The 26,340-nt window shown below is 31.4% G+C and overlaps 1 pseudogene; it reads left to right on the plus strand.

Annotated features, from left to right (window-relative positions):
• The first annotated feature begins 12,786 nt into the window (after window positions 1-12,786).
• LOC142319823 (uncharacterized) overlaps window positions 12,787-26,340 on the plus strand; it is a 40,376-nt pseudogene continuing 26,822 nt past the window's right edge.

Raw genomic sequence — 26,340 nt, forward strand, 5'->3', positions numbered from 1 at the left:
GAGTAAACTTCGGAGTGTTATCGTAGTGAAGACACTACGTGTTCATCCTTGAGTTTGGGTGCAACTTCATGAGAGTTTCAACAACTTTGGGCAGGCATTTCTCGGTATACTACTTATCTGTAATTGTTCTCTAGGTCTCCATCACCTCGCACGAAAACTACTCTTACACTAAAAAATACAGCCACCATTCTCTTCTCCACTGATCTGAATTTTCAAACTGCCATGCTGGTTTCCTCATATTCAAACATTGACACTTTGTTCTGAGCCTTGGTCAGAATATCATAATAGTACAGCCAAGAGGTACAAAGTTTTCCAACTTGAAGGTGATCTCTCAGAATAGCATGAACTGGAGTTGCAGTAATGCCTAAGTTCATTTTTATTTTGGTGGTAGGTTACATGTCTGTCTGCCTAAAACATTTTTCGGACTACAGTGATTTTCCCTTGTCACAGACAAAAATGGTTGACCTGACCTTGGAGCATACGCAAAGTTAAAATTTCATCTTTAAACTTTTGGTTCCACCTAAATATTGCTGTTTGATGAGAAGAATACTCTCCTAGCACAGAAATCATTTCCTCTAAACACTGACCAACACTTAACCATGTGCAGAATTGCCCGGTAATTGGTTTTTAACCACGATTACATAACTACCACTTTTCACTAACCTATCCTGACACCCACTGTTCACATGCGATTCTTGCATTTGGTTACTTTTAAATTCTAATGCCTTGTGCTGTAAAGGTGCTGGAACATTTTAATATAAACACAATTATTTATGTCACTAAAACATAATATATAAGAATTATGAGATGCTGTGGTCATCTGAACTGAGGAAAACAACAGTAACTGTTGTTTTCAAATAAAAATATATTTTTATTTGAAAAAAAAATAATATATACATTTTTTTCAAATATTTATAAGCACATGTAGCAATTAATATAGACAATAGCAACAGTAATTAACATATGTTGTAGATAAATAAGCCAAGTACTATTTTTGACTAACAGTTTATATAAATATTACTCTTTAATAAGCGAGTAACTGTCTAATGCATAGAACAAGTAAATATAGCATAAACAAATTTGAATTAAAATAACATTAGCCTTAAAAGTAAACATAACCTTGATGCTAAATAGTCTTGATGTGATGGTGTGAACAATTTTGTAAAAGTTTAATATTTTCAGTGGATAGGCTGTCGTTAAAAATGTAATGTTTAACACAGAAACCTTAAATATGGAAGTAATAGGAGATTGTAAATAAACAGTTAACTTCTCATGATTGGTAACAAAGATAGTTTTTGTACCGGTCTCAGTAGTATTCCAAATGGCATTTTGATATCAACAACACGTACCAAATTATCTGTTCCTGCAAATGTTTTTATTATTAAACCGTGTTTCCAGTGAAGAGGGGAAGTATATTTATCTGTCAATACTATATCTCCTTCACAGACATTCCTCTTAGGAGTTTGACTTTAGTTGCGTTGTTGCAAATGATTAAAGTAATCCTTTAACCACTTATTCCAAATACTTTGGATAAATTTTTATAATAATTGCTAACAGACTAAACAGTTAATAGGAATTTCAGTGAAGTCAGGGTCAGGAATTTTAGTAATAGCAGATCCAATGTGAAAGTGTCCCCAGACGTTAATGGTTCTGGATCTTTTGAATCAGAAGAAAGAGCACGTAGTGGTCGTAAATTTAAAATAGCTTCAATGTGTGTGAGTACAGCCTTAGTTGAAAGGCATATAAATAAGCTAATATAAGATTTTGAAATTGCCTTTGATCTCTACCTACCATGATGAATCATTAATGGGCCACCATAATGTACAGCACAACAAGAGAGAAGAGGTTTAGATGGAGTAAGTCGAACAGCTGGTAATGGACCAAGTTGTTGATCTAATCTTTTTGTATTAAAGTGAAAGCATTTTATGCTTTATAATGGATCTTATAGTGATTTTTCCATTGATGAACCAAAATCTTTCGTGTAAAGAAATTATGAAGAAATTTAATTCTTCCATGCAAAAGACATAAATATTTGCTTTCAATTATTAATTTTGCTAAGTGTGCATTAGTATGTAGAATGATTTGATGTTTATTGTTATATGATAACTTGAAATTCTGATGGTGACCAACCACCTTCACAAAGCATGCCATTTGACTGTATGAAAGGATCGAGAGAGAATAGTTTACTTTATCAATTTGATGATTACTTTGTAATTCACTCATTTCTGGATTGAACTACTTGTGTTTCAATTGTGAATTTCTTATTAGAACATTAAGTGTTAGGGTTAATTCTTTATAGTTAATATCCCATTTGTTCTATTAGAGGAATTGATTTTATATTATGAATTAATCTAAGGCAATAACTGAAGGTTCAAATTATTTAAATAGACATGAAGAATCTTCAGTAACATCCTTTATTAATGTAGTAAAACATGATGAACTGACATGCCTTACACTCCACAAAATCACATTCAGGTGAATAGGCAAATTTATTAGAGAAATAATTATTGTTTGTCCAGTGAATGGAATCTAGTGATAACCAAAAAGGACCATGCCACCATAAATTGAATTTCTGAATTTTTCCAGGGAAACAATCTCAGGACAATATAAACAAGGCTTGTGAGATGAATTAATTTGGTGCCGCTTGGTATTAGAGATAAATTGTTAAATTTACAAAACTCGATTAGTTACAAATATTTTCCACTTTGAAGACTCAATGTGAATCCAATGAATGCAATCATGGAATCTGAATATAAGTGAATATTGTTGATGTGAGTGTTCAAAGATAAAAGTAGTTGGTTAGACAAGTAAGTTAGTAGCAAACAAGCACATAATTCAACTCTTGGTAGGGAAATCTATTTGAGCAGTGAAACCCTCTGATATATATATATATACACAAGGTCTGTAAATAGTGCAACACTGTAAGAGCAACATTGTGCAATCAAGTTTTGCGTTAAACTCTTTGAGAATGTTACTGAAACTTTTTCAAAATTTAAAATGGCATATGGAGATTACGCTGTGTCACAAACCGAAGTTTTTAGGTGGTTTAAAGCATTTTCAGATGGCCAGGAATCGGTTGCAGACAATCCATGTTCTGGATGACCATTAACGTCAAAAAGTGACGAAAATGTTGAGCGAATCAGAGACTTGATATGGTATGACCATATCATTAACTGTCAGAATGATTGCAGAAAAATTGAATTTGAACCATACCACAGTCCATCAAATTTTGACAAACAAATTGTATATAAAAACTGTTTGTGCAAAATTGGTCCCAAAAAACCTCACTGTTGAACAGAAAAACAACAGGATAGAAGTGTGCTGCAATCTTCTATGGCAAATTGAAACTGAACCTGATTTTCTAAAAAAATGTTATTACTGCTGATGAATGTGTCGATATTTGAGTACACCCCAGAAACAAAACACCAGAGCAAGGAGTGGCACACTTCAAACTCACTACGTTCCAAAAAAGCAAAAATGAACAAATCAAAATCATGCTAATTTGTTTGTTCTGTAGTAATACCATTGTCCATAAGGAGATTTTGCCTACAGGACAGACTGTAAATCAATATGTTTACCGAGAAATTCTTGAAAGACTGCGTTCTTGAAAGAGTTGCTCGTGTGAAACCAGCCATCAAAGACAATTGGATGCTGTATCATGACACTGCACTCTCAATTAATGAGTTTTTGGCAAAGAAAAACATTCTTGTTTTTTCTCAACCCCCTTATTCACCTGACTTGACTCCCTGCGGCTTTTTCCTGTTCCCAATTTTAAAAATTATGTTGAAGGACACCATTTTGGAACAGTAGAAAACATAGAAAGAAATGTAACCAACCGTCTGGAGAATATTCCAGTTTCTGAGTCCCAACATTTCTGTGAAGAGTGGGAAAACCATTTGAAGTATTGCGTGGCTTTCCATGGGAACTATTTCAAAGGTCCATATGTAATTGGTTTTTAAATAAAAAGTTTTTCTGAACTAGTCTCATTATCTTTGTTATTCTACTACATTTCATTACTTTCCTTTTGCTCTTGTTTATTTTCATGCGGTAGTTCTTACGTAGGACTTCATCCATGCCTTTCATTGTTTCTTCTAAATCCTTTTTACTCTCAGCTAGAATTACTATATCATCAGCAAATCGTAGCATCTTTATCTTTTCACCTTGTACTCTGTTACTCTGAATCTAAATTGTTCTTTAACATCATTAACTGCTAGTTCTATGTAAAGATTAAAAAGTAACAGAGATAGCAAACATTCTTGTCGGACTCCCTTTTTTATTACGGCTGCTTTTTTATGTTCTTCAATTATTACTGTTGCTGTTTGGTTCCTGTAAACGTTAGCAATTGTTCTTCTATCTCTGTATTTGAACCCTATTTTTTTTAAAATACTGAAGATTTTATTCCAGTCTACGTTATCGAATGCCTTTTCTAGATCTATAAATGCCAAGTATGTCGGTTTGTTTTTCATTAATCTTCCTTCTACTATTAATCTGAGGCTTAAAATTGCTTCCCTTGTCCCTATACTTTTCCTGAAACCGAACTGGTCTTCTCCTAACACTCTCCTCTCAATTATTCTGTATAGAATTCTAGTTAAGATTTTTGATGTATAACTAGTTAAACTAATTGTTCTTTATTCTTCAGATTTATCTGCCTCTGCTTTCTTTGGTGTCATGACTATAACACTTTTTTTGAAGTCTGACGGAAATTCCCCTTTTTCATAAATATTACACACCAGTTTGTATAATCTATCAATCACTTCCTCACCTGCACTGCGCAGTAATTCTACAAGTATTCCGTCTATTCCAGGAGCCTTTCTGCCATTTAAATCTTTTAATGCTCTCTTAAATTCAGATCTCAGCACTGTTTCTCCCATTTGATCCTCTTCAACTTCCTTTTCTTCCTCTATAACACCATTTTCTAATTCATTTCCTCCCTATAACTCTTCAATATATTCCACCCACCTATCGACTTTACCTTTCGTATTATAAATCGGTGTACCATCTTTGTTTAACACATTATTAGATTTTAATTTATGTACCCCAAAATTTTCCTTAACTTTCCTGTATGCTCCGTCTATTTTACTAATGTTCATTTCTCTTTCCACTTCTGAACACTTTTCTTTAATCCACTCTTCTTTCACTAGTTTACACTTCCTGTTTATAGTATTTCTTAATTGTCGATAGTTCATTTTACTTTCTTCATCACTAGCCTTCTTATATTTTCTACGTTCATCCATCAGCTGTAATATATCGTCTGAAACCCAAGGTTTTCTACCAGTTCTCTTTGTTCCGCCTAAGTTCGCTTCTGCTGATTAAAGAATTTCCTTTTTAACATTCTCCCATTCTTCTTCTACATTTTCTACCTTATCTTTTTTACTCAGACCTCTTGCGATGTCCTCCTCAAAAATCTTGTTTACCTCCTCTTCCTCAAGCTTCTCTAAATTCCACCGATTCATCTGACACCTTTCCTTCAGGTTTTTAAACCCCAATCTACATTTCATTATCACCAAATTATGGTCGCTATCAATGTCTGCTCCAGGGTAAGTTTTGCAGTCAACGAGTTGATTTCTAAATCTTTGCTTAACCATGATATAATCTGTCTGATACTTTGCAGTATCGCCTAGCTTTTTCCAAGTGTATATTCTTCTATTTTGATTTTTAAATTGGGTGTTGGCAATTACAAAATTATACTTCGTGCAAAACTCTATAAGTTTGTCCCCTCTTTCATTCCTTTTGCCCAGCCCGTATTCACCCACTATATTTTCTTCCTTGCCTTTTCCAATGCTTGCATTCCAATCTCCAACTATTATTAAATTTTCATCTCCTTTTACGTGTTTAATTGCTTCATCAATCTCTTCGTATACACACTCTACCTCATCATCATCATGGGCGCTTGTAGGCATATAGAAGTTAACAATCGTTGTCAGTTTAGGTTTTGATTTTATCCTTACTACAATGATTCTATCGCTATGCATTTTGAAATACTCTACTCTCTTCCCTATCTTCTTGTTCATTATGAAACCTACTCCTGCCTGCCCATTATTTGAAGCTGAGTTAATTATTCAAAAATCACCTGACCAAAAGTCGCCTTCCTCTTCCCACCGAACCTCACTAAATCTTACTACATCTACCTTTATCCTATCCATTTCCCTTTTTAAATTTTCTAGCCTATCAACCGTTACTTCTAACATTCCACGCTCCGACTTGTAGAATGCTATTTTTTAATTTTCTGGTGATCCCTTCCTTAGTAGTCCCCACCCGGAGATCCGAACGGGGGACTAGTTTACCTCCGGAATATTTTACCAAGGAAGGCTCCTTCATCATTGCTATATAAAACTGCAGAGAGCTACATTTTCTTGGAAAAAAGAAGCTGTAGTTTTCCATTGCTTTGTAGGGCTCCATTGCTTTCAGCTGTGCAGTACTCAGAGGACTGAGTGATGTTGATATGGCGGTTTAAGTTGTCCTGACTCATGCCCTTAACAACTACTGAAAGAGCTGCTGTCCTCTTTCAGGAATCATTCCTTAGTCTGGCTCTCAACAGATACCTCTCCGATATGGTTGCACCTTCGGTCCAACTACTCTGTATCACTGAGCACTCAAGCCCCCTCAGCAACGGCAAGGTCTCGTGATTCATAGAGGAGGCTGATATTAGCAGTGGAAGTTAATTTTTATTTAGAAAATGATATGAGTTGATATAATTTGTTGTTTCATTGTTAATTATTAGTTATTGTTTATTATTACCAATATTACAGCATTGCTATTGTCTGCATTATGAATGGAAAATGCAATAAAATTGATCATGCATTGTATTTTATTATTAACACGATTTTTCCGTCATTTCAAATTTGAAAACTCAATAACGAAGATGTTAACAGAAAAATGGCATTCACCATTGTTTTTCTTTGTAAAATTTTAATCCGAAATCATGTATCATACGTCAACCTTACTATTTGAAAAATTAAGTTTGATTCAATATGGCGGAAAAAAATTTAAAACCCACCATAATGCAGATCTTTTTAACTGTGGTGAACCCCATTTCTTTCTCCCTCCAAAGACCTCTCAGGTATGCAGTATAAAGCTGTTTCCATACTTAAATATCACTGTATAAACACTTATAACTGCATTTCAAATGCTCTTTCGATCTTGTACAGGAACTGTAATATTGATCTGCAGATGTGTGTGCGCTTTTTTTTAATTATATTTACACATTTTTTTTTTTTTAAGAAAGATTCGGTGATTATATTTCTTCTTCGCTTCCATCCCCCCAATTTAGCGAATACACTAGCTGCAGAGGCCCTGTGGACCAGTAATCGCTAGCGCATAGATTTGAGTGTATTTAGCGAAAGATCGGATCTGTACATTTTATGTCGGGTGAGTGCAATCAAAACATAAGGCTAACCGAATTAATTTCCGGATAACCGGTCGATCAAGAGTATATCCGATGAATTAAACAGTTAGCACTCAACCTACTGATACTTACGCCATTTGAATCGTAAAAATCGGACAAGCGGTTGCCGAGATATTATGGTGGCACCCCATCGTACCCCCTCCAACAGTCATTTGTAATGTTTCCTTAATTTTATCAAAATGTAAATTTTTTAATGATTTCTATTCTCTTAATTTTTTCATCCATAAAAACCTTATAAAAACTCTGTTTTTTTCTCTTTTTATTATTAAAATTTGCAATTTTATTCTTTAATCAATTTGCTCATCTGATTGATAAAAAGATCTGTGAATAAACATGGAGACAATTTTACACTTCATTGAAAATTTAGTAAAAAAGAGCATATCTTTGGCTCTACCATTGTGTAAGTTTATATTATTATCAGGTAATTTAACCTGTTAAGTTTTCTACAAGGTAATTTTTTCTGGCTTCAAATATAACTGAATTCAATATTTGGAGGTTTAGGATTTGATTTGCACTCAATTATTAAACTTTTGAACACTATAATCAAGAGAGTCAGTGCAGCAGTGATTCTCAACGTTTTAGCTCCACATTCCCCAAAAATAAAAAAAATATATATAAATATTTTGTGACCCCCAACCCAGTGAAGGCTAGTTAAAATTATTTAGCTGCATTGATAGCAACAAGTTTGATTACGCCTGCATGAAGTGTACAAACATGAGCAATTTACAGGTTCCAACTTTATGGGTATGTATGTCCTGTTCGAACATGTATATGATATATTTGAACACGTCATGCTCTCAGCAGTATAAAAGAGGCATAAAGTTTTGCAAAACGTCAGCTTAGTTCAAATGCGAAGCATATATCTGCTCCCTTCATTTAAGTTTTTAAAAGCATAGATTCACTGAAAATAATAATTGAGGTTTTGGTTTTTTAGTGTGCAGTCAAACAGTGTAACTTATTTTTTTTTTAATTAGATGCTTATGCAAAATGGATAAGTTTGTGAAAAAATGAAGATTTTTTATCCATTTACCATTTACATTCAATGAATCGATTGGTAAAAAGATTGTACAATGACAGTTATTTAAATAATGGTTATATCTCATTAGATGGAAAACCACAGTGCATGTTTGCTTTCAGGTCCTCTCCTATGAAAGCATGAAGCCATAAAAATTAATTCAACTTGGAAACTAAACATCTGGCTCATAAAAGCCTTTGGAATTTTTCAAAAGAAAATTACGTACTTTGAGAAATCAACAAACTTCTATTTGTAAATCAAACCATACTGATAAAACTACACTTGAAACATCTTACATAGCATAAGAGTAGCTAAGATGTCCAACCTTGTACAATTGCAGAAAACCTCATATTGCCTGCTGCAGTTGATATGGTGTTTTAATAGGCATGGAAGAAGCAATAAAGAAGGGAAAAATTCTGGTTTCTAATGACACAGTTTCAAAGCAAATCAATGACGTAGCTGCCAATGTTTGCAATTAGATAGTTAGTGAGTGAGTACAACTGAATTTCAACAAATTCTTTATAAAGATTTAAAAATGGTTAATTTTATTAAAAGTCAACCATTACAGAATAGACTGTTTGCTAAACTATGCAATGAAATAGGTGAAAAGAAAAAAAATCTCTTCTTTTCTATACAGATGATTATTGCAGGTGAAAGTGTTAACCTGGTTATTAGAATTGTGAAATGAATTAATCTTATTTTTCCAGGATAAACAAACACCATTCTCAGTATTTTTACAGAATAATGAGTATGTGTTGCTGTTGGCTTTCTTAGCTGATGTATTTTCACATTTAAACGACTAAAATGTGAATTTACAAGGGCCTGATAAAAACATTTTTATAATAACAGACAAAGTTCATGCTTTTATTAAGAAGTTTGATATATGAATTATTTTCCTTCAAAGCAAAAAATGTGATATGTATCCACTAACTTCTGATTATATTGAGAAAAATTATGATGAATTATTCACCACAATTTGGATACCATTAAAATGCATTTCTTGAGTACATCTTATGCTTGTCCCCCTTTTTTATAGTTAAAATTATAAAAACAAATATCTCTCTCTGTGCGCGCACGTGCGTGTTTGTGTAAAACACTTAATATAATATTACTTTTTTTTAATGGAATTATTTTTTAACAGAATATATTTTTTTTATTTTTTAAATGCAATCATATACTGTATCTGTAATTTCAAATAAACCTCGTCACACCACAATTTTTTTTTATAATTAGTTTTTTTTTTAATGGCAAAATAGAAATATACCATTATCGTTTATTTTTACATTGTTATATTTATATTATTATTTTTCTACATTGTCACTCTCACTCTACATATTCACCTCTTACTCTCAGTATAAATGTTGTATTTGTTTTTGAATACAAATTTTTAAAATAATCAGTGTTTACCATTTATTTTCTCATTGCAAATTACATCACTTCTTTATCAAAGCTGAAGTGTTGGTATTTAGATAATTCTTCAGTTCTGAGATCAGATAGCAATGTTAAGGAACACCATGTCTGATCTTATGCCAAATGTGGCAGCACTGAAAAATCCAGACAGAAAATTGTATCTTTTGTTGTTTCACTTGTGTAAGGTCTGGCTGGTGGTGTGTATTAAAAAATTTTACATTTTCATACCAACCTCTGATTTTTTTTTAAAGAATTTATTTAATTTTCAGAATTCTTCTATGTTTTGTTTGCAAGAGACTCTGTAAGAATAATCTTCAGAATTCTAAAATCTTTATCTTCCCAGTTGTAGCTTAAGTTTTAAATCTTTTGAGCTGAATTAATTTATTTTTACAGTATTTCATGAACTTCCTTTTGTTTGTTAGTGTACCTAATCTTCATCACCTACAGTGATCTTCAAGGAATCTTCACTTTCTTTTTTGAAAATATTTCAGGCGTTTTTGAGAAATGTCAACTCTTTTTTCATTTCATCAGATGACATGTCCAATACCCAACCGGTACAAATTTTCTGAAATCCAAGAACACTCATATATTCTGTTTATCTGTAGCAATTACTAGGATAACAGCAGCTCTTTTTGTTAGATGTAACTGTTTCCACAGATCATTTTTCCAATGTAAGCTTGATGAATCTATTCAGTTATAATCATAGATCTTCCATTTCATGTACATTCAAATCTTTTAAGTACCTTACCCGACTCAATTCATCTGTGAATTTCATTTGGAGGAATGATTTCAATACAGCTCATGTTTTAAACCAGGTGTCTGAACAATTTCCCATTTCATTTCATTGAGGAGGAACTGCAAGCCTGATATTTTCACCATCAATTATGATATAATAAAGATGTCTTTTGATTTTATAGAACTAGTTTTATCCCAGTTTGTGTGTTATAACTGAAAGTTTTACAGTGGAAACAAAACGTTTTAGCCCACCATCATATATAAGCATATATTTAAGAAAAATACATTGTGTGAATTTTTTGTTTTTCACTTGTTTAGTTGTATTCTTTCTGCTCAGTCTGGTAACCAATTGTTATTCTAGCAATCTTTGCCTCAACATTGTTCAAACCTATCTGGTTATTCCCCATTTTGAAACATTAGTATGAAAAGAGGAATAATCAGTTTGTTTCTACACGTGTAGACAAGCTTAGCACTTAGGAATATTCCCTTATGAAATAGATGTCTGGCAATTAAAGGTATTGATGCAAAAAAGTAAATCAGGCAGTTTGTGCAGCAGTAACTATTTGGACTAAATAAAAATTATAAATATCACCTTGTGATATTTATATTCACAGTTTCACTGATTTTTTGAAAAAATAAATGGTTGAGTTAGTAAATGGTGTAGCTAATTCACTAAGTATTAATTTTGTTCATTTTATTTAAATACTATAGAGACAATCTTATCTGCTTCAATTATGAAGATTTGTTACTGTTGCCGTATTGAACCAGATTGATTGCACTTGACCAAAAGTGTTTCTTAACTAATCAAATTTTAGCTGTCGGCTTCAATTGACATGTGTAATATCTAATTTGTATCGATAGAAATTTTCAGGTCAAAATACTTAACGGTGATGAATAAAAAGAATAGTTTAGTTTTTAAACTTATTAAATTGTCATTATATTTCAATTATCCAAGTCTTTAGAATTAAATGTTAATTTTGAGTTTGAAAATAAAGCTTAGAAGCTAATATGTCTGTGCATCAGATGGTGTTTCTACATAACCATTTACTTATGCTCTCAGTCCATCACAGTCTTCTTTGTATTACTTTCTGTTTTCCTTTAAATGAAGTTTAAACCTTCAAATTTTCAAAATTTCTTTTTCTCATAAACAATCTGCTTCTTCCCAGACACCTAAATGACTTTATATGTTCTATTATTTTTCCTGGCTGATATATTAATGGAGTCTTCTTTTTTGTTAATGCTCATAAATTTTCACTTATCCATTAGTGTTTTTTTCTATGATTTCCTTTAATCCAAACTCTCTTATTTTTAAAATTCTCTTCATTATTAACTCCAGTTCTATCAAAGCATACTCATTTAAATTAATTTTATAATAATCTTTATTATTTCTCGTTAAAATATCTCTTACTTTACTATTTTAATTTATTTTTTATTAATTTTTCAGAATATTTATTCACAATTGGTGATAACTGTTTTGTTGAGTTGCATCTTTGTCTCACTCTTCTTTTTAAGTCCATTTCTTCATTTCTTACTCTTCACTTTCTGTCTCACTTGCAATTTCTTTATTAAATAATCTTCTGTTCTACTTTATACTAAATAAATAAATTTAATATCTTGCCTGTGGAACCAATTATATATGTTGCATACAAGCAATTATATTAAGGTGTCTTATCCTCTTCATCATTTCCCTTCTGTGTGGCAGTTGTGTTTTTCTTCTGTCCTCATTTATTTATTTTATACCATACTGTTTAATTCAGAATATTAAATACTGATTTTTAAAGGATTAAATTTGTACCAGTCCTGGGTAACCGCTACATACCATTTGAATATAAAATTCAGAAATAATTTTATCAATGACTAACAAGTAGTATTAGAAGAGGTGAAAGCTTTCACAGTATGGGTGACCTGTAATGCTCCAGTGGAAATACAAATACCAGATAATAGGGTATTGTAATACGTAAAAATTATATGCATTAAAAAAAATTCTGCAGTCAACATCTTAAAAAGTATTTATAGCATACTCCAGACTATTTAGTCAAATGCTTTCTGAGCTAATAAAACAATATGTAAAATCCTGTTGGAATATTTGCTCTATCAGCAACCCTAGACATGCCCAAATACATCTCATGTCTCTTTTCTCAGTCTAAAGTATAATTGCTCTTCTTCATAAAAATTAATTGCTGAGCAGTCCTTAAAATATTTACTCTACAGACATGTTCAAATGACAAGTATAAATGCAGAATTAAATTCAGTTCAAATGAAATATGAATTTCAGTGTACAAAATATAGAGAGAAAGTTTTAGGTTGGATGGAATTATTTTGGACAGCTGGAATAATTACTTTACCATTAGCAGCTTGGTTAATCATTCCAATGCACCTTAATTATTATAACTATATTTTCTTTGATTCTTGGAAATTATATGTGCTAGCTTGTTCTCTTCCTGCGGTATTTCTTGGTCTTTGGTTATTGTGATTTCCAGAAAGTCCAAAATTTTTATTGGAATGTGGTGAATATGATCAAGCATTAGAAATTTTACGACGTATGTTTACTATTAACACTGGACACGATTCTGTAACATATCCTGTAAGTAGAACAGCGAGTAAGCAGTTTCTCTTATATTTTGGTATAATACAATACTTTTAATTTTATTTAATAATTAATTAAATTTTCTTTTGATATGAAAATTAGGAGAGTTTACCAAATTTTCCCTCAATGAGGTGAGAGAAACACGTATAAAAAGGAGAATAGCTATTGTATTATTATGTTGTGAATGTAATGCATAATATAATATCACATCACTAATAATGTGCTAATGGAATATTTGCTTAATATAAAGATTTTGGATCTACCTCTGGTGTTATCATTCTTTGGTCATTTGAGTTCAATTAACAGCCCTTGTACAAGACATTGGATAAAACTTAGTCTGAAAAGACTATAATTTAACCTCAAACACTCATCTAATTGAGCATTTATAATACTTACAGTTTTAGGATCCATTTCTTAAAAATTAAAAATCAAAAATTTACTTCTCATATCCATACTGAAAGCTATAGTGTATCTACTTACGCCCATTAAACACTTTAATTCATGTATTTATGTAGGATTTTGCTGCAGGATAAAAATACCTAAATTAAGAGATTAATTTAAAATCATTGTTAGGAACAAATTTTTTTAGTTAAATTCTGATTCTGTGATATATACAATAAATTGCTTCTAATAAATCAATATTTTGGAAACAAAAATACAATTAAATATAAAGAATGGTCATAATAAACTGAACATGTATAATGTCAGACATATTCAGATCATAGGTTTGTTTGGATTATCAAACTGTTGGTATTATTTATATAAAATATAAAAACATACTTTTTACAACAAAGAATTTTTCAATGAATATATTATAATCACTAAATAAATTTTTCATATTAGATTACTTTGTCTAGAAGGAATCTATTACTCTTCTATGTATATGTTTAATAATCATTAACGAAAATTTTTTTCTCGAATCCATTTTAACATATGCTTCTCAAATTCGGGCCATTTTGCTTTGCTTTAATCCCATTATAAACAAGGAATTTTTTTTGTATGACTTCTCCTAGTTACAAAAAAGTTGTTTTTTTTTACTTAGACCTGCTTTGCTACCAATATTTTATGCAAAAACCATCATTCATAAATTTTACTACTCTCATTGTTAGAAAGATAAACATGTAATAATAAAATCAAGATATAATATTAAGTAAATAAATAAATTAAATAACATCATTGTTGGTTTTCAGAACCACATATTAATGACAAATATTTATTCTTTTAGAAATGTATTATTTTTTTTTACTTTGTAGCAGGGGTTAACTCTTGTTGTGGTGCTGTAAAAAGAGCCCAAGGCTCCATATTTGTTTTAATACTGAAAGCTTAATATATTTTTCAATACTGAAAACAACACAAGAGTACTTTTCTAAACTCAGTAAAATTAACTTTAATTCATTAACTTTCTATCCAAGAAACATAATACCTTCACTTTTAAATTAGATAGAAACCCTATTGCAAGTGACACATTTATATGCAGCTTTGTCATAAATCTTAATTCATGTAATATATACATCTTTGTCAACTTCTTTGCAGAATTTGATACAAGTAAATCACCCGATTCCAATAAATTATTACCTAATGTTTAAAAACAACTTGCTACATTATATACAAATTCAAATTTAACACACAGAATTATATCAAAAGCATACTTAATGGCAAAAAAATAACACTAACTTACTTCAATCAGTAATCATTCAGGCTAAAAAACATTTTTAAGAAAGAAGGATATTACTTTGTTAATTTCTTATAAAAAACAAATTGCATAAGATTATACAGTAAACTAATAAAATAAAACTGTGTAACAAATACAGTTACCCTTGAGATGTAAATAAAAGTGCAGTGATTCTTAAACACTGATCACATAGACTGGTTACTCATCTAATCATTGATACAAGAAATATATATAGGGATTGCATACAACAGTAATATCATCTTTACAAATCATCACATCAAATCAGGCACATACAAAGACGTATTTTATTTTACATATAAAAATCAAGATCTTTCACATAATTGAACATCAACACAAGAACAACATATTGAACAAACATATTACAGATTGAATATATCATTTTAATTACATACATTGGTGTATTTTCTAACATTTTTAAATTTGCACCATTTACAACAGTGCTACCTTAAAATTCATAGACAAAGATTGAGTTTTGCTCCCCCTCTTTTTTTTAATTAGCTCCAGAAAATCTTGGGAAGAAAAATTTCTGTAAATTTTAAAGTAAGAAGTTTACAATTTTTAATAACTCCAAACTATGATTAGAATGATTATTTTAATTTATTATTATTATTAATTTAATTTTAATAATAATTATTAAAATATTATTTTCTTATTTTTATCTTTAATTTAATTCAGTAATTTCTTTTACTAGATTTGATAAAAAGAGAAAGGTCTCATTATTTTTTCCATTCATTTATTTATTAAAGATATCTTTTATTTCAGTTATGATTTCTTTGTATTGGTTTATTAGAGTGTAATGTATATACAGCATGATGTCATTCTGATAACCAGAGTATTTTCATGTAAAGATTCAAAAAAGTAATTTAAAAACTACGGGTAATAATTGATAGATATTCTCACATCACCAGAGAATCTTAGCTTATACACTTGTTAGCATTCTCTTTATGTTGCTTTCTGTAGATTTCTTTTCTTTTTTTTCCAGCTATTCTTGCCCTTTTGTTCTGTGCAGGTGACCTTTTTTTAAACACAAGCAGCTTTTTGTTGACATATTCACATTTTAAATAAAAATAAAGTAATTATTAAAATTATTAATTATTAAAGCAACAAAAAATAATCTGCACTATAAACTAAAAATAATACTACATCTATTAAATCTGACTTTTTGTTGTCACTTCTAAATTCAGGGTTAAAAAATTGTTAGTTTTTGGCATAATTGTTGGTTTTACTTTGGCATCGACTTATAAAAAATAACTTTTTTTAAAAAAAGCAATAAAATGTTTTTAGCAAAAATTTTTTAAAAGTCCAGTTTATCTTAAAAAAATGTATTTTATTAATATTTCTGTAGTTACTTCAAACAAAATATATAATTAAAATTTGAATGTAGTTACCTTATTTTATTTTCAGATTCGTAGTTTGCGTGAAAAGGAGCACAGGGTGAGTGTAATAAGAATGCTATCACAGCGAAGTGTATGAAGTATTAAAACAAGAAAAGGTGTTAAAATATTTTTAAAGGAGTCATGGGAACAGACTTTATTATTATTTAAGAGTCCGCATTTAAGACCAACTGTACTTACATGCCTCATACAATTTGGACTTATTTTAGGGTAAGAATAACTAATTATTTAAATTGCTTTCAATTCAATGATGACATTTATCATCATCATCATCTTTCTTTCATCCTGTACTACCTTGATTTATAAGAAGAGACTTCATTGCGCTTCAGTTTCTACATTTAATAAATCTACTATGATCTAAAAGATCTGACAATCTATTGAAATCTCTTGTAACAGGATCAGTATTACTTAGTTGATGAGTTTTTAATCAGTTGATAATTAGATAAAACTGGATTTTCTCCCAACTCATTAAACTTGTATACATTACTATGTTTATTATGTATTTATCATACATTACTATGTTTATTATGCACACTGTTCTCAAATATTTATCAATTAATGCTATCGAAATTGTTATTTTATGCTGTATTTCTATTTATATATTATCTTCACGTAGTTACATCAATATTGTTCACTGCTATAATTATCTTTTTACATTAATTTAAATTTAAGCCAGTCCTTTTTTTTTATTAACTCATTTTTTAATTTTTAGTGTTGCACTGGTTTAGGTTTTTTCTTATTTTTCCTTGACTCTTATATAAATGGTGGAGCAATTCAATTTTTTTAATCTTTGGAATAAAACCTATTCTTGACTCCTGACATGATTTGTATAATTTATAATTATATTGTGTAATTTATTATTATATTGTGATTTGTATAAAGTCTTTATAATTTATGTAAAAAAATGTTACCATTTTAAATTATGTAAAACTTGTACAAACAGTATAAGCAATATACTGTAGTAAACTTGTGTAAAGGTTAACGACCGACTATAACTGTTGATGTTTGCTGTTTCATAAAAAAAAAAATGTGTAAATAGTAGTTTCTAGTGTTTATTTTGTTATGCGTATATACCTAGCAGAAATATGTGCAAAAGAAGAAATAGCTGAAGGTTGGTGGTATTGTATATTGTAAAAGAAGTATTTTAGTAGAAATTAAGAGATATATGAAGAGGAAACTTCAAGAATTCAAACAGATGCTATGATTTTTAATTGTTTTTATTTTTATTTTACTGTCCTGCTTTTTAAACCATTTTCCAGGCTCCCAGGTGTTAATTTTCTGTTCGTGCAGATAAGTCATTTTTATTTCAAATTGCACTTTAATTATATCAACTTTTTTTTTTTTTAGCTCCATTTCATTACAGTATATAAAATAAGAGGAATAAACTTCACTATAATATAAATATTTTTTATTCCAGGATCGAGTTCCTTTTAGAACATACCTTTATTTACTTTTCACCACGATCACATTGCATCCAGTCAGCCTGGGTTGATTTTCTTGATACCGATATAGAAATCTCTTGCCTGTTCATGGCATCACCATGTCTTAAACCTAATGGTCATCATCAAAAATACTTTCTAGTAAGATGTTCGTCTAATTATTATTAAAATATGTACATTTTCTGCTAAGGTCATTGTAATTTTTATAATAGTACATTTATCATCTACCTTTCTTAGTTTCGTCATAATTAAATCACCTGTTGACATTTACAGATATATTCCATTTTAAAAACGAGTGTGTCCATTTTTTAAAAGCGAGTGTGTGAAAGGTAGATAGTGTACCTAATATTTAAAAAAATAATAATAAAAATAAAATTAAAAATATTGTTCTAACTCCATAAACAAGCCAAAGTTTCTCATTTGATGTTTGCAATCATTTCTGGTACTGCAGTTAATATTCCTCCGTTGCATTGATTTATGCTTATTTACTTTTGTATGATAACAATTATTTCATTTGTTGGCATACTACACTTCAAAAATTTTGCTCATATATATTTATTCTGCTCAAGGAATGCTCTTGCACCGCAGCTAAAATTTTTTCTTCAGTTTTCTGAATGACTAGACTTGATATTTCAATGATTTAATCTACTACAGTTAATGACTTTGTATTTCTTTCCACTCATTAAACATTATTTTGTTTTTACTGACAACCTCAGACATACTACATACATTTTTAATAAGGAGGATAAGATGGATGAAATGATAAGTTAAATAATCCAGACCCTTGTTAGTAATCAAGCCAAGATCAGTTTATCTCAAAGCTCACATGCTAATCATTACACCGACTTAGCAACCTTTCACTTTAAGATCATGTAATTACTTTAGCACATTTTTCTTATTAATTTTGTCAGACTAATTACAATCGATAACCTGATAAACTTTGCATGTCATTCAGACCCTTTCAAATGCAGCACTTCTATCAACTGTGAAAAAATAATTTCCCTTGTACTTTTACTAGCCTTCTATTTTTGTATTTTTTGTATTTTGACCCTTGTATACAGACATAAATACACATACTGTCTACAGCCTGTACTAATTTATTGGATCGAGTGAGTATCAGATTTCTCCCTCCATTATCCCTTCTCTATAGATTATTTCTCCTTACCAAACCTTTTCTCGTCCTATCTTTTTGTTGATTTATGGGTCTTCCTTTTTATTTTCTTCCCTTTTTTTTTGACTGCATCATTGTTCTTTTTCTTTTCCGCTTTTCAGGCGAAGATAAATAATTACGTATAATTTTTCATAAAACCACTCATTGCTTTAAATAGTTAACCTGCCTGTTTGTCAGGTGAAAGTAACAAATAAATCGTCCTGATCAAAGGCAGACTGTGATAAAGCCCTTTCGAAGTTTATTCTTTATTCCTTCTTCCTTGGATAGATTCTTCAGGATAAGTTAATTATGTCACCTGCTCACCTTTGATCTCTCTTGGTGATGTGCTGGTACATTCCTGTGTGACATCCATCTCTTTACTAGGCTTCCGAAGGAAATGACTTTACAGTGAGGCAGTTCAGTGACTCTTATGTTCAAATAGTATAAAAAAAATTATGTATCAAATTTTAGGACAATTAGAAGGTAAAACATTTTTGTGTTTAAACCCAAAAATTACTAAGATTCTCATTGTTAATAAAGGTAAAAGTTTGCAAAAATAATAAGTTTATTATTAAACTTATTTATCATTTTTTTTCATTATATTTATTTATATTGTCTATTCATATAAAATAATTTATTAATAGTATATAATCTTATTTTTATTTGTTTTCCAGGTACTATACTTTAATGATGTGGTTTCCTGAATTATTTAATCGTTTTGACAAATTTGAAGAACTTCACCCAAATGAAACTCCATCAGTTTGTATCGTATCTTCAGTATTTCATCAAGAACCCACCGGGTTGGTCTAGTGGTGAGCAAATCTTCCCAAATCAGCTGATTTGGAAGTCGAGAGTTCTAGCGTTCAAGTCCTAGTAAAGCCAGTTATTTTTACACGGATTTGAATACTAGATCGTGGATACCGGTGTTCTTTGGTGGTTGGGTTTCAATTAACCACACATCTCAGGAATGGTCGAACTGAGAATGTACAAGACTACACTTCATTTACACTCATACATATCATCCTCATTCATCCTCTGAAGAATTATCTAAACGGTAGTTACCGGAGGCTAAACAGGAAACAGAAAGAAAGTATTTCATGAAGAAAAACTATATGATGCTACTTCAATTGATCGTTCAGAATATTTACATACACTTGTAATTGGATTAACATGTATACCAACCAACCAGTTTTTGGTTACCATTATGTGTCCATAGGCTAGGAATTAAATTTTTTCTGAGTAAGTACATAAATAGTAATTGGTAGTTTGTAAATAGTAATTGTATTTAAGTACGTGTAATTTTTTGTTTCAGATATTTTCTTTTTAACTCATCTTAGATGACAACTTTATATTAAAAAAAATCAATTTATTAAAATAAAATAATATTTTATTTATTTATTAAAATCAAGTTTATTCATTTATTGTTTCAACTACAAACTGATGCTTAGTGTATATTAAATCTTTTTTTTTAATTTTGCAAATCTTTTATCCTTGTCAGAGTTGACAAGAAGATCCTCAATTTGATCCATATGTAATTTTTTTTAAGTAGCCTTAGTTTTTATCTCGTAGGGATAAGTTCTGGTGCATATCATATAAATTTCCTTTTTCTATTTTGAAATGGAAGTTTCTCAGACAGTCCTACAGTAAGTTTTTAAAATATCATCAATGGAAGGTTTATTTTTTAAAAAAATACTTTGACCATGTTGTTGATTGGAAGAATTTTTTTGACTTCTTCTTGCTTGGTATTTATTGTTTATTATAAATTTATGATATTTTCTAATTTTCAGCGATATATCAAATGTGGTATTTATTTTCTTTGGTTCTAGAATTATAGCCAAATAAAATTTTTGTTATTGGAAATATTTGGATCTTAGGGAAGGCACATTGGTTCGAATCAGATTCATCTTCTTTTTATTTTTAATTTAAATATATTGACTTATTAATAACACTGATAAACACATAATTTTTGTTTCCTAACATGCAGTACATGATTTTAATCTATTTTTTGATGCTGAAAATAAATATGAACTCAGAATCTTTCTATAGACCACCATTTTTGAAAAATTTTTTAATTTTAATTAAAGGATTTTTTTCATTTTTCAACACATAGTTAACATACTAAGCTCCTATATTGTATTTTGTTAGCTCATCTTTTATTGTTTAACATTGTTAACATAATTTGTAAGCTAAAAATAAACAATACTAGACAAAGAATTAAATCATATCACAGTCGCATATTATGACATCATATCTAATACTGAAGAGTGAGCCTTCATGGACAAGATTAATCGTGTCTGTGCAGGTCAAACATGTAGCTGAAAATACAGCTGTGTTGTTTGTATTAGCACTGGATTTAGGAATGAATTAATTTTGTTCAGTCTTATTTCTGTCTTAAGTTGGTTAACAGTGCAGTATCATAATCCCATGAAATTGTGTAGATATTGTGGATATCTTTTGTTATGTATGTGGTGAGTTTACATAAAATCAAATAGAAAAAACATTACACCTTTAATTAAAAAAGCATTCGCTTGAGATTTCAGTGTAAAACTGGTCAGGATAAGATGCAGGCTTCTCATATAGTATGCACTAATTGTTCTGTTTATTTAAGAGGATGGCTGAAAGGTACACAGAAGGCTTTGTCATTTGGTGTACTTGTGATCTGACGTGAACCAAAATATCATGTAACTGATCGTTACTTTTGTTTAACAAGTGTGTCTGGAATTTCTAAAAATCTAAACATACTGTAAAATATCCTTCATTGCAATCTGCAATCAGGCTTGTACTTCACAGTGAAATTATTGCAGCTCCTGAGCCACCTGTGAATGTATGTTTTGAAAGTAGTGATGAAGAATCAGGCAGTACTGAAGAAGACAACAATGATTTTGATTTTGAATTATCTTTCAATATGCTACATTTTATATCACAAGGTGAATTAAATGACTTGGTTAGGGAATTAAATTTATCAAAAAATCAAGCTAACTGTTAGGATCAAGACTGAAAGGTTGGAATTTACTTCAAAAAAATACAAAGTTATTGGGCTTTCGAAACCGATAAAAAGAACTTTCTCAGTACTTTATTGATGAAAATAATTTTGTTTATTGCACAAATATTGATGAGCTTATGTTGCACTTAGGACAAGTTCATAAACCTGGGGACTGGTGCCTTTTCATAGATTCGTCCAAGTATAGTTTAAAACTGTAACAAATATCCTTCAATACCAGTCACTTATGGTATTAATTTGAAAGAGACATACAATGTGATGAAAGACGTTCTTGAAAAAATAAATTATAAAAAACATAACTGGAATATATGTGGTGATTTGAAAGTTATAGCTATTTTGTTAGGCATGCAGTTAAGCTCTACTAAGTACCTATTTTCTTTGCGAATGGGACAGCCGAGCTAGGGATAAACATTATGTTACCATAGAGTGGAAGAAATGAGACAACTTAACTCCAAACGGGTAAAATATTATTCATGAACCCTTAGTTGAACCTAAAAAATTATTTTTATCCCCTCTCCATATCAAGCTAGGACTAATGAAAAATTTTGTAAAAGCAATGAAGAAGGATAGTCCCGGGTGTTTGTACATCAGGCAGGAATTTCCAGATGTAAGTGAAGGAAAAAATAAAGAAAGAATATTTGTTGGTCCTCAAATAAGAGAATTGGTCAGAGATGATGTATTACTCAATGTTAATGTAGAAAGTGCAACTTGAGCTTCATTTAAAGACGTTTGCAAAAACTTCCTCAGCAAACAATAATCAGACAATTACGACGTTATTTTTAATCAACTTCTTACTTCATACAGAGCTATGGGTTGTAATATGTCTTTGAAAATACATTTCCTCCATTTGCATCTGGATTTTTTCCCAGACAGGCTCGGTGATATTTCCACCAAGACATTTCGGTGATGGAAAGCCGTCATAAAGAGAAATGGAATTCTAACATGCTAGCTATTTTTTTTGTCTGAGTGTTTAAATTGTTAATTACATTAACAGATGGTCAATAAAAAAATTAATAAATAAATAAAAAGATTTAACAGCCTTCTGTCCCTAAATCATTGAAAATAGACAGAAGTTATTGTAAAATTGTACTTTAAGCTTTTCTGTGAATTTTTCAAATCTCATATTGTTTTTCTTTTCAGAATGACAAGTAAAATTTAGCAAAGTAGTAATTTTTTTCTGTACCAATGTAATTTTCCAAAGTTGGAGTATCCAAAATTTAGTATACTTTTCTTCTATGTTCATGAAAAAACTCTTAGGATACTGTGATTACAATTCTATACATCAGTCCAGTTTATATTCTATTTCACAATTCTTGAGTTTAATTTTAATTATAAACATACCGGACTGTTTTACTTATACTGTATATAGCAATCAGTGTCATCTAATGTATGTAAATGTTCATATTTAAATACTTTCAACCTTTCTAACCACCCCTATGGAAACCAGTCCCCGCCGTTAAGCAAACGCAATTCCCATTGGCATGCCGTGGCAGCACACACTACTACCTCCTAGCTTGACCACCCTTCTACTAGGGCTTCTACCAACGGGGTCCGCATGGTATCGACAGAGACCACAGACATCCCTCTTCCGGTATGCCCATGACCCCCTCCCAATAATAGTGTTTTTTTAATTTTATATTTTATTTTTTCCTTAATTTTTTGTATTTTTAAGATTTTTTATATTTTTATTAAATTTTGTCCTTTTCTCCCTTTTTTGCGCAGTGGACCGGGCTTTCTTCCCCCCTGGGTACGACTTGTAACCCCCCATTACAAGTCAACGTTGATTGGGTATTCGCTTATATCTATCTACCTTAATTCTAACTTAATTCTAGTCACACATATTAGTGCAGGTTGCAGGCCGCCTAACTTAACCTACACACTAACTTAATCTAATCTATGTTTGCCCATTGGTCAGGGTGGTTCTCCTGACCAGCACAAGTCCTTTCCTTAAACCTATTAGAGCTCACAGACTCATTACCTAATTACTATGTCTAACCATGCCTATTGGGTGTGGATGATACGCTATTTTATCCTCCACACCATTCTATCCAGCATACATCCACCACAGCACTTTTAACAACTAAGTCACAGAACCCAGGCTGCCTGTAATTATCTGCTTACCCACTGAGTGGCAGTGAAAAGCATATTTTCACTATCACTCACCATAAGTCCTCCATTCCAAACCTAATAATGACTCGCAGGTCATTAAGGAAGTGCTTGCCAATTGAGAACTGCTGAGAATACCCCACATTTCTCAGCATAAGTCCTTCCTACCCATTCAATGTGCTCAATTTAACTTCCACACCCGGCATATCCATTGGGATGACATATTTACATACTTTCTTTCTTTTTCCTGTTTAACCTCCAGTAACTACTACCGTTTAGATAATTCTTCAGAGGATGAATGAGGATGATGAATGAGTGTAAATGAAGTGTAGTCTTGTACATTCTCAGTTTGACCATTCCTGAGATGTGTCGTTAATTGAAACCCAACCACCAAAGAACACCGGTATCCACGATCTAGTATTCAAATCCGTGTAAAAACAACTGGCTTTACTAGGACTTGAACGCTGGAACTCTCAACTTCCAAATCAGCCGATTTGGGAAGACGCGTTCACCACTAGACCAACCCGGTGGGTGACATTTAAATACTGATATGTATAAACTTCACTATATCATGTTAACCAAACTTTCTGATATCCAAGCCACTCAGTTTCTAGATAACACAAAAAATTTTTTCTCAAGAAAAGTTTTTCCTATTTCCATCTTTATCTTAATGAAAGCTTACAAGTTACTAGTTTTTTTTGCCTTCAGTCATTTGACTGGTTTGATGCAGCTCTCCAAGATTCCCTCTCTAGGGCTAGTCGTTTCATTTCGGTATACTCCCTACATCCTACATCCCTAACAATTTGTTTTACATACTCCAAACGTTGCTTGCCTGCACAATTTTTTCCTTCTACCTGTTCCTCCAATATTAAAGCGACTATTCCAGGATGCCTGGAATAGTGTGGCCTATAAGTCTGTCTCTTCTTTTAACTATATTTTACCAAATGCTTCTTTCTTCATCTATTTCCCGCAACACCTATTCATTTATCATTTTATCCACCCATCTGATTTTTAACACTTTCCTATAGCACCACATTTCAAAAGCTTATAATCTTTTCTTTTCAGGTACTCCGATCATCCAAGTTTCACTTCCATATAAAACTACGCTCCAAACATATACTTTCAAAAATCTTTTACTGACGTTTAAATTAATTTTTGATGTAAACAAATTATATATTTGACTGAAGGCTCATTTGGCATGTGCTATTCAGCATTTTAACAAAATTCTTCTACCTCCATAATCTTTTCTCTTCCTATTTTTATATTCAGCGGTCCATCTTTGTTATTTCTACTACATTTCATTACTTTTGTTTTGTTCTTGTTAAAGAACAAATGAAGATTGCCAAAACTTCATGTTTTCATATTGCAGGGTGTAAAAATTTTAAACATGTTTATTGTATGTGTCAAAAGAATGGAAATAATGTGTATTCATGTATTCATTATACATGCTGGTATATTAGGCTGCAACTCTTCTGGAAGGATGGGCAATATTTTTAAAATTATAACTTGAACAAGAGAAAAATTATAATTTGACATATATTATATATTAGCACATACATATATTACACATATATGACATATTAGCACGACATATTAAGCCATTGCACGTACAGTCCAGTTTTCGATGCAGGTTTGATGGTCGTGACCACACTTTAACATCTGTGGCGACTTACCAAGCGTTCCTGGGTACTCTGTTTCCAGATGCTTTGGAGGGTGAAGCAGAGGTTGGGGCAGGGGCTACGCCCTTCCCTGGCGTAGGGTGGGTTGCCTTAGCTGGGGCTGCTTCCCGACTTGTTAAAAAGTGGATTTGGTAAGGGTGCTTTTAAAACCAGGAAAGGATCCTAGTGAGGTCGGCAGTTATTGGCCCATCAGCCTCTTGCCGGTAATCAGCAAGTTGCTTGAAAGGCTGGTTGTGGAATGGTTCTGGGAAAGCATTGAGTTGAACTGTTTTATAAATTGAGGCCAGTATGGGTTCACAAAAGGGGTTGGCATTGAGGTTTGCATCTTAAATGCTCTTGCTGAGGTGGAAAGTGCCGACTGTAAATATGTTTGGCAATTTTTATAGACATAGAGGCAGCATTTCCTTCCTTGTGTTGGAGTTTTATCTTCGAGTTGGAACGCCGCAATGTTCCTGTAGCCCTGCAGGCCGTAGTGCGTGACTATTTGTCTAACCGTACGGCTCTGTTTAAAGATGTGCATGTAACTGTGGAAAAATCCGTTACCAGGGGAAGCCTGCAGGTTCCGTTCTTGGTCCCCTGATGTGGAACCTGGCATTGACATTCTCAGAAGTGGTCACAGCCCAGGCTTTCGCCGATGACTGTCTCCTTTAGTTCATGGTAATTCCAGACCGCAGCTGGAAGATCGAGCACAAACGGCCTTGTCAACCACAGAGGGCTGGTTGCACA

This window comes from Lycorma delicatula, chromosome 2 (genome assembly GCF_047948215.1).
Source record: "Lycorma delicatula isolate Av1 chromosome 2, ASM4794821v1, whole genome shotgun sequence".
NCBI classification, from domain to species: domain Eukaryota; kingdom Metazoa; phylum Arthropoda; class Insecta; order Hemiptera; family Fulgoridae; genus Lycorma; species Lycorma delicatula.